This window comes from Leptidea sinapis, chromosome 33, assembly GCF_905404315.1.
Source record: "Leptidea sinapis chromosome 33, ilLepSina1.1, whole genome shotgun sequence".
Taxonomy (NCBI): domain Eukaryota; kingdom Metazoa; phylum Arthropoda; class Insecta; order Lepidoptera; family Pieridae; genus Leptidea; species Leptidea sinapis.
In genome coordinates this window covers 2,236,095-2,252,509 of record NC_066297.1, presented here as the reverse complement: position 1 = coordinate 2,252,509, position 16,415 = coordinate 2,236,095, and the positions used below count along the sequence as shown (strand labels likewise).

Below are 16,415 nucleotides of genomic sequence, written 5' to 3'. Positions count from 1 at the left end.
ACACTCACGATTTGTATGACACTTTGTGTTAGAGTACGTGAATTGCTCAAAATAGAGGTTAACTCTATATCTCTTTTCGACGTTTTCAAAGCTGTCATAGTCTATCTAGACGTATTAATGATCTAAGTGGCTAAAGATATTGTATAAAATTATTAACTTTCAATTCTGCCAGAGTTGAGACAAGACAAATTTAAATACCAAATAATAGACAGTTCGCTCGTCTAGTGCGTTCAAGATGTAAATAAATATTACTTAAATATAACTTTACTCCGTCAAATGATTTGGCGATGAACATAATTGGGAAAAAAACGTTTTAACAATAATAAATCTTTATTTAAGACATAAAATCCCATATCACACTATTTAGTGTTCAAATATGTAAAATACATTCATAAGCTTAAATATATCAGTCAAAAAACATCGTTATTTATTTGCGATATTTGACATGATGCGCGCGAGTCCAGTGCTCGAAGATGAAGCAGTTCATGAGCCCAGACAACGATAAAGCTCTGTTCAAACTGAGGCGAATAACGCGCGGTATACAGGATGGAAGTCGCTCGCGCCGATTGTGTCACGTAACTTGTATGGACGTGTTCAAATTGGCGCGAGTAGTCGCTAAAGTTGAAGCGAAACAAGAGCGGGACGCCCGGCGGGTTTGTTTGATATCACATACATGATGTTTCTCTACTGAAGAACCAAAAATGACACGCGGGAAGACGCGTCAGTTTGAGAGGCTAAGCGAGCGAGCGAATTGCTCTAAAACGGGTCCCGCGCGTTATTCGCCTCAGTTTGAACAGAGCTTAAAAGGATGGAATTATCCGACGCTTGCAACTTGTTCCAGAATCCCGCAACACGTGACCTGATGATCCCTAAGAAGTCGGTACTGCCTACGGAAAACATGTAGGACGCGCTACAGACTACAGTGGCAGCTTCATCAGGATACGATATAGTATTTTCTTTGATTGACGAGAGACATTTAAAAAAAAACACTTGATCATCTGCAGTCCCCCTAAAAACGCGATCTGGAAAGGTCGAGTAAGCTTAAATAAAAATGTAACTTTTACAAAAAAATCTAATGTAAAAACAGTTACAATTACACGCGTTTTAATCCATTATAAGTGTTTTATTTAAAGGACACGATATGCGTCATTATATTGTATCCTTATTTTATGTGATTTATTTTACGAAATATTCTAATAAACTAAAAATTATCAAAAACAACAAAAATCTTAACCGAACTAACGGAGAATATAAGTCCTCTGAAATATCGGTAGCACGTTTCTGTCTCAAGATAATATCACATATATAAATGTTTTAAATATCCAACAAATTAGTACCATATTCGTCTGGTGATAGTGAACAAAATAATCTCAAAACTTCACATGCAAAGAATCCAAGAAAGATAAAAACCCCTAAATAACAAAAACAACATAATTTATACGTAATTAAATTCGCGTCCCTAAATGGTCTAAATTATGAAATCATAAGATCACTTTGTATTCTCGACATCGCGAATCAACAGGTTATCCCTCCCTATTCGTCCAGAAACATTCCGCTTGTAATTAATGAAGATGTGATTGTTTTCGGCTCATTGTCCGCTAAATAAGGGCGTAATAGTGTTGTGTCATTTGTACTTGTCGGTATCGATGATTCAGTTTTTAATGAATATCTATTTCACCTTGAATATTTGTTTCGGCAATGAATATTTTTTACACATTATAAAAAGAAAACTATATTCATTTAGCTGGTATTTGACAGGAAATGTAACATTGTTTTTTTTATTTTAGTAAGAGATGAAACGAACAGGACGTTCATGTGGTGTTAATTGATAAGCCCTGCCCATTACAATCCAGTGCCGCTCAGGATTCTTAAAAAATCCAAGTACTCTGAAATGAACTACGATTGCGCTCGTCACCTTGAGACATAAGATGTTAAGTCTTATTTGCCCTGTAATTTCACTAGCTATGGCACCCTTCCGAACCAAACACAATAATTCTTACACATTACTACTTCACGGCAGATATAGGTACCCATAATCTAACCGGCATCCTGTGCAAAGGACCTTCAGAAGACGCTTATTCAATATAAACTGTAACTTGTTTGGTTATACAAAGCGAGACTTTACCCATTCATTAGATATGCACAAGATCCTGCCTAGAGACCACTTGTTTAGATATTCCATATCTCCAAGAATGTGAGGATGGAATAAAAATTCCTATAAATAAAAAATCTGAATGGAATTTAAGTAGGTATAAAGGCAACCAAGAGTAAGCATAAATAATAATTATAATTCTTTTATTTCAGGCCAATTACGTCCCATAGTTAACATTAATTATTTATTATAATTAAAAGTAAACTTAAAAACTAGAAAACCATCACTGTATAAGGGTGTGGTGTCCAAAATATAAAAATTCATAATATTAATTACATGTCCAATTTATTTTTTGTTATTCTCCATGTGAACAGATATCCATCGTTTATATATAGGGCTCCTGATATCGTCAGATATAGCCGTGAGGATTTTATTTTTTGAGCTGCGCAATCGACTCCAAAATGTCGCGATTCTTGTTCTTATTACAGCGAAGAAGTCAGGGACCCCACCCTCCACGAACATGCCTGATGCGCTGCAGCATCTCGGAAGATTCATAAAGGCCCTGTATGTATCATTCTACTGGAACCTTATTCTTCTAAATGCTTTGTGTGTAAATGTTACCCACAGCTGACAGGTGTACATGCCTAGGCAGTAAGCTTTGAATAGTAGTCTTTACATCCCTACTGCATTTATCGAATCGTCGTGCAAGCATGTTTCCTCTAACAGCGAGGGCCCTTCGTTCTCGCTCGATATCTTCGTCATCTTGCAGCCTCTCCGTAAGCACGTGACCTAAATATTTGAACTGCTTAACAACACTAATAACCTAATAAATACTTTGCAAAGGTTGAATCAACAATTACGTAAAAAATATTTTACTATATTTTAAAAATAAAAGGTTGAACAAGGCGATTGGCAAAGTACCTATTAAAAATTCTATAAGAAGAACATATTCACGACACAAGTGGGGAGAAGGTGTGGTGGGGGCGGGCCCGAAGTATTTTACGGTTGGATCATGATTATAGGTTGCACTTACAATAAGTACATATATTTTTTAACACTTATTCGCATTACTCAATACTCTTGTAGAACCATTTAGTAAGTATTTGCCATTTGAAGTAATCATTATAAATGCTGTAAATAATTTTAATATCTGACTTAATATTACCTTAGGAAATAGCTTGCGATTAGTTAAATGTCACATTTGCGTAGGACTAACATAACTGTAATGTATATATTTATTGATACTTTATTATTGCGGTTCAAGTTATTGAAAACAGTTTTATTATAGGTGATGCTCTCTTATCTATGTCAGCAGGCAACACTGACCTTTAGGATAAAGATAAGTTGTCGCAAATTTGTTTATACGTTCTCAAGTTTATAAAAACAACTTTGTATAAATATCATAATAAAATAATTGAGTTATTATATCGTATGCAGTAATTGAAGAATATTGAAATACTTGAAAAAAGAAGTTCAATATTTTTAAATACTAATTTTTCCTCAGGAAAATAGTAGTTAGATTAAATTTCCATGTGTTATACGTCTGAATTATAATATACTGTAGAATATTTATAAATGTATGAATGAAAACTTATTGAAACACTTACTTAATACCGGAGGAAGTTGGAAAAGTCACCCTGGACAAGGGAGAGGAGAGAGAGTTTGCACCCTGAAGAAAAGTGTCCAGTGACAGATTACAATGGAAAAAATCGTTAAGGTAACCCAAAAACGGCATGTAGCACCGATGGAGGTTACGAATAAGTGTTGCTTATATCAACAGAAAAAGCCGTTGGGGCAGTAAAGTCCTCGACTGGCGACCACGTACCGGAAGACGTAGTGTTGCCAAGGTGGACCGACAATCTGGTGAACAATGCCGGAAAGGTTGGAGGAGGGCAGTGCAGGAACCTTTGGGAGAGGCCTTTGTCCAGCAGCGGACATTTTCCGTCAAATATGATGATATCAACAGAAATGCCATAATTATTAAAAATAATTAATTAAGCGAAATATTAAAATCGACAATCGATAAAACGACACCTCACTACTTCCAAAAACTCTGTAATGGACGACGCATACCGCAAACTTAATTCAAGCAGCAATTACTGTTTAATTGTTTTTTAGCGGCTGAATTGTCTCTTGTTTCGTAGAAGTATACTTTAGTTATGGTGTCAGAGATTCGTGAACTCATTATTTCATCATCGGCTTTCGATGCAGGTCGATGATTTATAACTGTTAATCGAATGAATAACTTCAGTAGTAATTGTGATTGGGAAAAAAGTTATTATAATTGTATTGAAGTGTGATTATACATGCTTATATCGATAATTAATCGTTTTTTTTTAATATCAATAAACCAGTTTTAAATTTTTTTTAAAAAGAGGAATGCAAACAAAAGAATTGTTAAAAAAGCTACAAAGCTGTGGAATGAACTTCCTTGTGCGGTGTTTCCGGGACGATACGACATGGGTACCTTCAAAAAAAGCGCGTACCTTCCTTAAAGGCCAGCAACGCTCCTGTGATTCCTCTGGTATTGCAAGAGATTGTGGGCGGCGGTGATCACTTAACAACAGGTGACCCGTACGCTCGTTTGTCCTCCTACTCCATAAAAAAAAGGCTATAGTATTGCTAAAGTAATAAAAATATAATATTAAAGTACGCTAATCTACACCTGTAAGTTTAATGTCAATATAATATAAGCAGATGCAAAAATAATTGTTTTGAAATAATTATTTCAAGTTATAAAAGTTATTGAGAATATAATTACGTTTGCAAATAAAAATACACTAAAATAGCCATTTCCAGGGTTTGCAATGTTTGATTATAAATTATTGATAAAGGTATTATTAGGTTCTTTTTTCTATCGGGAATTTTTAAAGTGAAAAATTGTTGAGAGCATGATTTTGTGGTAAATAAATGTGATTTGGCCGTCACGGTTGGCTATGTAATGCTAACGACGACCTCTATAGCCGAGTGGTTAGTGATCCTACCTACTAAGCTAGAGGTCCCGGGTTCGAATCCCGGTAGGTTCAAGCATTTATATGATGAATATGGATGTTTGTTTCCGAGTCATGGATGTTTAAATGTATTTATGTATGTTTATATGAAATATATGTTTGTTTAAGTAAGTATATTTCATTGTATATCATTGTCTTGTAACCCATAACACAGGCTATATATGCTTAACTTGGGGCAAGATAATTTGTGTAAAAAAAGTGTGTCAAAGTGTGTCAACTCGAGTAAAATCACCTCGAGTCGCCACACAAGCGGAGTCTTTGCCATGCGTTGATGACTTCAAGACCTAAGTATTTTATTTTATTGATCATTATTTCGCTGGAAATAATTTTTCAGTTCTTCCTATCTTTTAAATTTGAATTTCATTCTAATCTACAAAGTAAAAATTATTGGGATTGGGGTTTTGGGTGTCTTCAGCCGCTTCCATCATGAGGTAAATTAAAGGTATGATTACCAGGTATGAGCCATTGCCTCATTCTTCTAAAATTATTTTGTGGGCTTGCTTTCTGAGCATTAATTATCATGCGTATGCTATAACGCGGTTCGTCATGCTCACTGAAATGGCATTCCCTCAAACAAGTATGTGTAGGGACCGATGGCTGGTCCATGCATCAACTCGTGAACGGGTGCTGCTTGTGGTGTCAAGTCGACCTGTTATAGTTACTTATAAATCATTGTATTTGTTAGATGCGACTACTTATTATGACAATAATCACAACCTTCATGTTCACGAAGCACTCTTACACACACAACAATGAATTCAAGCTTTTAAGGTCGATGCATACACTATGTCTGCGCAGAGTTTTAGAATACTTCGGTCACATCGCAAGGAAGGACGATGGAAACCTTGAGAGGCTCATTGTGGTCGGCAAAATAGATGGGAAGAGGCCTCGTGGACGCGGTCCAACACGATGGTCCGACCAGATCCGCTCCGCCCTAGACTCTACGGTTCACAATGCCTTTCACACTGCCAGAGACAGGAATAGATGGAGAGCGATCATACGTGAGAAAGTGATACAGAGGGGTGGTCACGACCCTCAGTACTGAGGATTACGACGCAGGGAGGAGGAGGCATCCAATATACGATAATTTATATTTATACAATTTATTCTGTATTACTTTTTATGAAATATTTGATATTTTTTAAACACTATTCATATATTGGATGCACCTTACAAACTAATTTGTTATTTTGTATACTATAATAACAGCCATTGTAAAATATACTTGTTCATTGAAAAGAGTGGCTGTTGAGTTTGTTGTATGTTCGTCTCACGAACTCTACTTCTCCCGAACATATGATAGGTTCATTAATTCAAATTACTTAAATATTTTTAATGACGATTCAAAAGCGCTTAGTATAAGCCTAATTGAATAAAGTTAATTTGACTTTGACTTTGAAAAAACTGGATAACTATCCTAACTGGATGTGTGTTCCTGTTTCATCTCTTTCAAATTCTTCCAGATAAAGGCAACTTCTTTCCGCTGTGATGTTACATATGTCTCAAAGTGACGAGCGATCTGATTTTAGGGTTCAATCAATAATTTTAAGCGACACTGCATTGTAATGGGCACGGTGTATCACTTAACATAGGTGGACGCCTTGACGCGTCATTTTTCTCATATAAAGCACCTAAAGTAATAAAAAAAGTTTAGTTTACAAACTGTTCTGAAAGCAACAATGGAATGACAGCGCGACATATAGCGAGCAATCGGTGAATGAATCTATTAGAGCCTAACAAATCGTGCGCAATCTGCATGCTGTTAGTCCACCTAAAGATATAAAATATTAAGCAATATTTAAACTTTATTGTTAAAATCTTTTATCTAATTACAGAAATTTACTGATTGTACTTTATATATTTTAAGGATATAAACTTTCATCTTTGCCATGCGCGCTGATTAGGAAAAACAATCGTTTGAAAGGATTACTCGTAGATTGGTCCCAAAACAACTTACTTCAAAATTTAAACAAAATTATTTTTTACATTTTAGTTGCTTGGTTTTTGAAATTTGGCTGATATCAGTATTATAATTTTTTCAAATAAGAGTAATAAAAATAAGAGATTTATGAAAGGGAGGAACTGATTGAAATAAACAGGCACTACTCAGGACTGTTTCTAATAATATGTAATTGTATACTATTGTCTATCACACATCCTTTCCTAACCTTGTCTATTAAAAGTTACGAATTACCTACTTATCTTTTATTATATTGTATCAGCTACGAAAAAGTTAACTATGTAAATTTAGAAATAATTTTGTGTGCCAATTAAAATTATATAATATGTTTACCAGGTAAAGCTAGTAGAAGCTATATTATAGCTCCCACTGTAAACACACCTTAACACCCGGACGCACGTACTTACCTCTTTTGGTTGAACCGCTCAAAGGGCCTTATATATATATCCTAACTCATTGTAATTTATGTCTGTCCGTAAGTCCGCGCTACGAATGTCAACTAGGCACTTCTAGCTAGCGCACCGCGTCATGCGTGCCGGCTAATCTGTGCTTGTTAGAACCCGAATCACGAACTGTACGGCGTTTTAAGTTGACTTTAGGAAATATTTACATATTCGTATTAAGTAGCTTTAGAGGAAAATTGTTGCTTGACGAATGGTGACAGCGCGTTACATTAAAAATGTGGGCTCCAATTTAATGTTTTTTTTTTTAAATTCGTCGGTCTGTCGATTTGTGTGTATATTTAATAACTCACGAGCAGCTCATCTTAATGAAAAGTATTTTCTTCGATTAACGCGAGTGTTGCACATTTAAATAAAATACTTTTTAAAGGATTAAATGCGTGTAATTGTACGCGTTATGCAAAAATGTAATGTAAAAACACAATCACAATTACACGCGTTTTAATCCCTTAAAAGTTTTTTAATTAAAAAAGTAATCAACGTTTAAACATTTTTTGTTCTACAGCATGTCTTATTGAAAAGAGTTTAAAATTCATGTAGGTGAACAATATAGAGTCTACTTCTAGCACTGTAAAGGGCACCCAAACATAGATCATTTATACGTCTAGATAGACTATGACAGCTGTGAAAATGTCGAAAAAAAATAGACTTTAGAACTAACCTCTATTTTGAGCAAGTTACGCACACATGCAAAAAGTGTCATACAAATCGCGAGTGTAAGACGTAGCTTGTCACGCACATTGAACTGATATTCCTGGCCTATGTTAATCGGTTGTCTAACAGCAAGAGACTCCATCTAGACGTATGAGTTATCTAAACACCTAAAATTATAGAACGGTATTAGCTTCAAAGTCAACAGGAATAGATATTTTGATAGATCATACGTTGCACAGTAACTTCACCGTAGGTAGTGTTTATTTACAAAAAAAAAAAATTTAAACAAATAATGTCTCAGCAGAATTGCGACCGAAGTAGTACTGATAGAAATGTTCGTACAAAAATAAAATAAATAACGAATAACGAAATGAAATAAAAACTATACTTTCTCTCAAGTTGGACTAAACTGCACTCTAGAAAGTAATACCCATTAAAATCCGATGATTAGTTTAGGAGTTCACTGGAAACAAACATCAGGAAACTACATTTATATATATTAAGAAGATAAAGATATGTCAAAAGCTATACGAAATTAACTATCGTATTTAAATATGATGAAAACTAAACACTTGCTAAATAGATTACAAGTGTTGCAACTTCTAACTACATAAGGTTTATAATAAGCCTATTTAAGTGCGAGGCAGCGGCACACAGCAAGGCCACTTTAATGATGGGTGTCACCATTGTCCGCGATGACTTATGGACTGGATTTGGCAGAAGTACCGCGTGATTTGCAGACAGATTGGTAATCAGACGGTGTTTGGAAACATTTTGCGATGCAAATAGTTGAGTGAATAATGATAGTAATACAGAAGAAAATATCGTTTAAAACTTATATGGAAGCGGAGGTCAAACGAGCGTACCTGATATGAAGTGATCACCGCTGCTCACATTCTCCTAGATCACTAGAGGAATCACAGAAGCGTTGCAGGGATTTAAGAAAAGTGTACAAGTTTTTAAGGTGCGCATATTGTATCGTCCTGGAAACACCGTACAAGGAAGCTCATTCCACAGCTTGGTTGTACGTGGAAGAAAGATCCTTGGAAACCGCGCTGTGGAGGATATATCCTCCACCTCCGGCGATACACCACAAAATCTACTTTGTGGTGTATCGCCGAAGGTGCAATTTGGCGGCAGGAATCAGGTCTGTTTGACCTGTGACTTTTCGGAACACTCACCGTGATAAATGCGGTAGAAGACATACAATGTAGCGACGTCTCTACGCAACACCAAGTGATCTAGCCGTTCAAAGAGCACTGGGTCCCCGATCATTCGATTTTATGTATGTTTTTTTGTTAGTAAGGGACAGTAAGGGACGAAACGCGCAGCACGTTATGCTGATGGTAATTGATACGCCTTGCCCATAAAAATGCAATGCCACTCGGGATTCTTGAAAGACCCAATAATTCTGATTATGGCACTACAATTTTGTGCTCGTCGTTGAGACATTAGATGTTAAGTCTCATATGTCCAGTTATATCACTAGCTACGGCCCTCTTCACACCGAAATACAATAATGTTAACACATTACTCCTTCACGGCAGAAGTAGGCACCGTTGTGGTACCTGCTACAGGTGTTTTAGTAGCAATTATGTACGCAGACATAGAAATCATGTAAGGACTAAGTTAAATATTATTAGATTCATTTCAAAATGCACTAAATCAGTTTATTATTTCATTGTAACTTCTGTTCGCGTCCAAATTTTTATTCAGACTTTTTATTCATTCTTTTATTAGTATACGTTGACTGCCTAATGACTTCACGCCTTACCAAAGCAAACTAATTTACCATCAACTTAAGCATGTTGGTTCTAATTACAGTCCAATAAGGTTGCATTTGGAACGACTTTCCTCTAAGTTATTCGTTTCAGTGTAGTATATTCCTGACACGATTGGAGGAAGTTTATAAGTTTGTAGGTTTGAATATAGAGTCGGTAATAAAATGAGGTGAAATTTATTTGGATTTCTATTGTAATTTCCTAGATTTATTACCTGTGGAGCGTTTTACAGCCTCTTTATTTGTTTTAGTGGAATTATACGGTTGATTTTTGTCAGCTTTGACGCTACATGTGGAATAATAAGAGTCGATAGACATGATATTATGTGATGCCATTGCGGACTATTCTGTAGACCTATATAAGAATTCGAGAACCACGAATCTATCCACGAATATTGGTGAAAAAAACATGAAAATCGGTGCAGTAGTTTTTGAGTTTATCGCGAACAGACAAACAGATTGGGCAGAGGACTTTGTTTTATAATATTATGTAGAAATAACAGGTCGACCTGGCAAGTAAAGTCAAAAAGAATAGAGAAAAATACATTCTTTAATAAAATATATTTTCTACTAGCTAATTCATCTATCAACAGAATCCCACTATCATTTTGAAACTACAATTTTAATACTGAATACTTTATAGCATATAAATTGTAATAAAAATATCGTCGATGTGATTTAGAATCCATTTTATTCGGCCTCGATATTTGCTCGTAAAAATATTATGACGTTCATAGTATTTTTCTAACGCGACCATCACAGTTTGAAATAAAAATACTTGTTATTTTTTTTTAAACGGAGCTTCATAAGCGTACGTAGCGATACTACGTCAAAAAAATATGTTTAGAACTATTGAAGTAGGCGTTACTTTGCGGAAATCCATAATTATACTAATGCTTAATATTCCTGGCTTGTTTTTATCGGCTGTCTAACAGCAAGAGATTATCTATCTGGATTTATACATCATCTAAGGTAATAACTACACATTTTTTATGTATCTATTTTTTTTGTACATAATTTTCTTTGAACTTAAGTCTCGTATCAGCGAAAATCTGTTAGAATTTTCTTTCGTTATTTACTTTAGATATAAGGCTGTCAAATTACCATTCTTGAAAAAAGCGTATAATTTGCAAATAAAACCTTTTTTTATTAATACCAGCATAACAATCGACAAAGAAAAACAAGTTTGTATATAATATTATGCCTTATTTATAACGGCCGTTCCCAATATTCAGTCTATCTGTTACTTGAGATAAAAATCGTAACTACCGTTGACATTTCTGCCCCAATAAACTTATCGACGATAACTCACCTTATCCGTACACGCTGTCTGTCAATGTGACGACGTATAGATTACCAGCGATAGAAGTTTGTATGGAAATTGCAATTCACGCGTCCCAATATAAGGCGATAAGCATGGCTTATCGGATATATTGAGACAGCTTCAGATTATTGACAGCAGAAGGTAGTAATCTCTATCTGTAGATAGCATATTGGGAACGGCCGTAGATTACTTGGCCAACCTGACTTGAAAGCGATAGTTGATATTAATGAGTTAAACTTCACTTCTTCTCTGCGACTGGCTGACATGCGTAAAGATTGAGTCAATGTCATAAAAGTTTTCACTTTAAAAAATATATATTTATGAGTTAAAGTAATAATAATTTTCTATAGCGGCACTACAAATGCGCTCGTCACCTTAAGACAAGATGTTGAGTCTCATTTGCCCAGTAACTTCACTAGCTACGGCGCCCTTCAGACCGAAAAACAATAACGATTACACGTTACTGCTTCACGGCAGAAATAGGCGCCGTTGTGGTACCCATAATCTAGCCGGCATCCTGTACAAAGGAGTTTCCAGTGGTTTTCTCTTCACTCTATTTTTATATAGTAACTAGCTGACCCAGCAAACGTTGAATTGCCGATATTAAAATTGCGATACAAAAGTAACTGTTAATCGTAGATCGGTGAAAATTTGAAGTTGTATGTATTTTTAATGCTGACTCATAATCAAACAAATTTAAAAAAAATGTAAAACAAATTAAAAAAAAAATTGGCGTGGACCACCCTTAACATTTAGGGGGATGAAAAATAGATGTTGTCCGATTCTCAGACCTACCCAATATGCACTCAAAATTTCATGAGAATCGGACAAGCCGTTTCGAAGTAGTTTAACTACAAACACCGCGCCATGAGAATTTTATATATTAGATTTATGGGACTATTTTGGTCTTTTAGATTTAATTATGACAGTTTGTTCCTTTAAAATCAATAAATAAAAATAAATAATATATTTTATCAGCTTTTTGAACACTTTCTTATCCCAAAATATCTTCGAAACTAACAGAACTATTCAATAATGAAGCGTTTTATAAGCGCGAATCACGAAGGCTTAACCTGTCAAAGCCTTAATATATTACATAATATTTATCCTTCTAGGGACGTAGGGAACCGAAGGGCGCAATAAACCGCTTTATCTCGATTCTTAGAAGCACCGCTGCATAGCGATTTGTAAGCTACCTGCTTAAGGGGACGTATTTTTTTTTATTTTTTAATGCTCGAGAAATAGTTTTGTAGAAAGGCTTTTGCATTTCGTATTATGCCTGGTTTGCTTGTTAAGTGGCAGAGGTGTTTGACTTCTAAGTAAATAGTTTGAGGAAAATTGTTTATTTTTTGGAGTTATACTTCTTTAGGCGCGATATGAAAAAATGATGAGAGTGAAATTTTAAGATGCGCTCGCATCCCAGTAACACAAAAGTAACAGATTGAAGTTGGTTCCTAAAATTTTCTGACGTTTGCGTCATTCGTTATTTTTTTCGGTTTCTTTGTCCATTATTAGGACAGGCAAAGGGTTCAAGCCCATACAGCCGTATTCATTATTTAATAATTAATTGTTAAAGACCACCCCTGTAAGATTATTACAAAATTGTTCTGTCTACAAACGTAGAATAGCACAAAGAATAAATCATTTTAATGATTTTTGCTTCGTTAGGCCAAGTATACTTCTTGCGTGCATACAAAAGTACACACACACTTTTATTTTGGTATCGGGCAAATGATTTATTAGATAAAGTTTATTTATTTACTTGCTAAACTTGCAGCAATATAAATGAAATATTATAGTATACATTATGTCTAATGGTATTTATGTACAAATTAAATATAACGTAATATAGGGCAAAAATTATTGCACATAAAATTTCAAAATTTTCAAGTTTTAAAAGTGTTACGTGAATTTTTTTTTTAAATTTATATTTTCATTAATTAACGCAAGTTTTACACATTTAAATAATACATCTTTTTAAAGGATTAAAACGCGTGTAATTGTAATTGTGTTTTTACATTACATTTCGTTAACGTCGGGCTAGCTAAAGTAATAATAAAAATTTAATTTTTACGCAAAACATCTAATGTAAAAACAAAGTTACATCTACACGCGTTTTAATTCTTTTAAAAGTGTTTTATGTAAATATATTTCAATTTTTCAATTTAATTTCTGATTTTAAATTATATTTCAGCATTTCAATATATATTTGCAAAATCAATTTTTATTATTTATCATAAGGCATGTATCATACTTCAATTAAGTAGTAGCAAATTTATGCTAATGTTTTACATAACAGTTTTTCATATTATGAATGTTTACTCGATGAGTACCTATAATAAAAATAATAATACTTTATTTCAGACCCTTGATCCAAAGTACAGACACAGTATAAAATATGTAATTAAAATAAAGTCAAAAATATAAATTAAAGTCAAAAAATAAAGTCAAAAATTTAAATTACAAATAGAAACTAGGTTGCAATATTTACCCAGCGTCGATACATTGCTGAAAGCATCAGCCTGTCAGTCAGACTTCTGATAATGCCGTTATTACACGTCTCAACCCTGGACATGAACGATGCAATTCTTTTACGCTGGATAGAATTAAACGAATCAATCCTAGCCTTCGTTTCATTTCTGATGCACTACAGCAACGTTTCAGGCCCATGAGGAATCTTAAAATGTTATTGCAGGCGACTCGTATGCCATCACGCGACTTCTTAGAATAATTAGTCCAAAGCTGACACGTGTAAAACGACTGGCAGAATGACTTAAAGAGAGTAATTCTCACGTCAGGCGCTGAAGGGTTAAATTTTCTCACAATCATATTGCCCACCACACAAAGAGCCCTCCGTTGACGCTCGATATCTCTCTACCTATGCCTATAAACTTTGTTCGGCATCTTTAAAATTTTGTAACTTGTATACGCTTCGTGTTATTTACAATTATTAAATCTATACTAATATTATAAAGCTGCAGTGTTTGCTTGTTTGTTTGTTTGTTTGAACGCGCTAATCTCTGGTACTACTGGTCCGATTTGAATGATTCTTTCAGTGTTGGGTAGTCCATGTATCGAGGAAGGCTATAGGCTATGTTTTTTTTTCAAAACTAGGGATCCGTAATAAAATTGCTATTTTGTAACACAAGGTGTAAAATGGAAAACCTATTTTTGCGTGCGCTGCAAAAACTATTGACAATAGAACAAAATGATGTACAGGCTATAATATAGGCAATATTTTATCTCGGTATTTCCACGGAAACGAGAAAAACGCGGGTGAAACCGCGGGGCACAGCTAGTTACCTAATAAAACACAAAATACTTACTGATGATATGTGATCCTGGTGTCTTTCTTATTTCTTGTAGTATTATTTTTACTAAGTTTTAGTACACAACCCGGCAGTTTAGTTTCAATTATCAGCAAAGTATAACAGAACATGTGGCACGTCAACGTCACACATTGTTTGAGACTGGCTCAAGTACGCCCAATTGGGCATATTATTAGTTGTCACACTTTGCAACTTCGCCTGCGGTATCTAGTTGGAGCGCAGCGCAGACCAATTCTTAATCTAAGATTAGTATATTATTTAGTAATGCTTGTTTTGCACACCGTAGCGATGATGTGACGTCATCGACATCAAGTAAAGAGATAAGGTAAACGGGGAGTATATTGGCCCTTAAGAACGCTTAAATACAAATTAATTCATTTAACCATAACAATAATTCTGATTATCAATTAATTAATAATTGAATTAATATTAATACATAAATAGTTCATTCACATTGTGATTAATTATAATTGCCTATAATAATTATTATTCGAATGGATTTGAAGCTATAAGTGACCCATTTAAAAGAGATTTTATTAAAACGGCTAATAAATTGTTTCAGTAAATTCTTGGTTAATAAACTCTTACATAAAATATGATTAGTAAAAAGACATGTGGCACTCGGGGACTGCCGCGGTAAAGCTATTGCATAGCATTTTTTATCAACTTATGCAATTACAATTATTTATTTATTTTATTTATGCAGTTTTTTTTGATGAAATTAATTTAAAAAAAAGAAAACGGGAAGTGAGTAAAATTTAACTTGCAAGATTTGATTACAGACAGACAACGGGATAGGTGAAACTAAATAAAAATGCTTGTCATAGTAATAAAAATTAAAAAACGTGATAAAAAAAATAAAGAATTTAAAAAAAAATCAAGACGTAACCCCAGGCTCGAACCTGGAACTTTCTGCACAAAAAGCATACGTGATAACCGCTGTTCCACGGCAACTGTAATGACCGTGGCGAAATATCTATATAGATCTAGTAAGTGTTAGGTTATTTTCGTTACGGAATTTCTGGATTCGGTCTCCACGCTCAAGGCCCGCGATAGAAGCTATGCAATAGCTTAAAATCTCGTAATATTAAAGGCATAAAAGGCATGAATTTTCTCAAAATTTTTTCCTTTAGAATTCTTTTCAATGTCACTTCAAACACTACCATCGCTTCGGAAACAAATGGCGCTCTGAGAGATTAGAAACGGCGCAAGACACTCTCCCAGCATTATTTTTTGCGCTTAATAAAATATACAATTATTACAAAAGTTATTGCTAAAAATAATAATAATAAAGTACCTATATTGGCTTTACATGCGCACGTGGAGAGACCAGCTAAAAGTTATTTAATGAAATAATCTGGTTGTGGGTGATTGCTTAGTGGTCTTTTGAAATCCTACAAAATTCGTTATTGGTCGAGGCAGTACCTACTGCTACTATACCAGCAAAATGACAATTCACGTAACCAGCAGTTATGTTCTTGCGGCAACCTGTTCTTCTCCGGGGCATAAAAGAACAGGGAAGTCCCAGGCCCAAGGGCGACACCCTTGCGGCGACTAAGGACATTTACGGCACCTTTGTACAGGATTCCGGCAAGATTATGGGTAATAGAAGTAGTAAGTTCAAATTTATGGCTGGGTTGCAACTAACTATAGCAATAGCAAACATGTTAAAGTACCGGTTAAGCAAATATTGAGTTGCACCAAGATGACGTCATAACATTAACTGTTAACCGTAACCGTCCAATCTTCGCCGGTTAATGTTAAATAGCGACCTGTCAAAAGTCCCATATAAATATTCGATATT

General features: G+C 34.7%; 1 protein-coding gene across 2 annotated transcripts in view; it reads right to left on the bottom strand.

Annotated features, from left to right (window-relative positions):
- LOC126974766 (transcriptional activator cubitus interruptus) overlaps positions 1-16,415 on the bottom strand; it is a 148,358-nt gene that overhangs the window by 85,722 nt on the left and 46,221 nt on the right. The window lies entirely within an intron of this gene.